Below are 401 nucleotides of genomic sequence, written 5' to 3'. Positions count from 1 at the left end.
GAAAAAAAAAAAAAAAATTTATCCACGCCATTGAATCATGCTATGGATAATAAATCTTAAAACACGAAAGTTGAACATTCACATTTTCACTTTCACTTTTTCCCCCACTTTTTTTTCTCCATGATTTCTCAGATCAGGGCTTTATACTGACTTTTTCCACCAAAGGAGCACATGGGAGACTAAGTAAAACAATATAGGAGCACATTACAAAACTTTAAAGGCACAATGAAAATTTATAGAAGAAAATTGTACCTTTATTAAAATACAAGAAGCACACCAGGCGTCAAACTGTATTTAATATTTGTTTAAATATTTATATACCTATTGTAAGCTGTATAAATTGTGTGTGTGTGTGTAGTGCACACACACACACACACACACACACACACATATGTGTCTAT

At 31.9% G+C, this 401-nt stretch overlaps 1 protein-coding gene across 1 annotated transcript in view; it reads right to left on the bottom strand.

The window, feature by feature from the left end:
- The window catches only part of LOC107717637 (cyclic nucleotide-gated cation channel beta-1-like), a 39,931-nt gene that overhangs the window by 17,688 nt on the left and 21,842 nt on the right, over positions 1–401 (bottom strand). The window lies entirely within an intron of this gene.

Source organism: Sinocyclocheilus rhinocerous, unplaced genomic scaffold (assembly GCF_001515625.1).
Source record: "Sinocyclocheilus rhinocerous isolate Xijiao unplaced genomic scaffold, SAMN03320098_v1.1 scaffold2047, whole genome shotgun sequence".
Classification (NCBI taxonomy): Eukaryota; Metazoa; Chordata; class Actinopteri; order Cypriniformes; family Cyprinidae; genus Sinocyclocheilus; species Sinocyclocheilus rhinocerous.
Note: the sequence above shows the minus strand (reverse complement) of the source record. Positions and strands in the feature narration are given on the sequence as shown.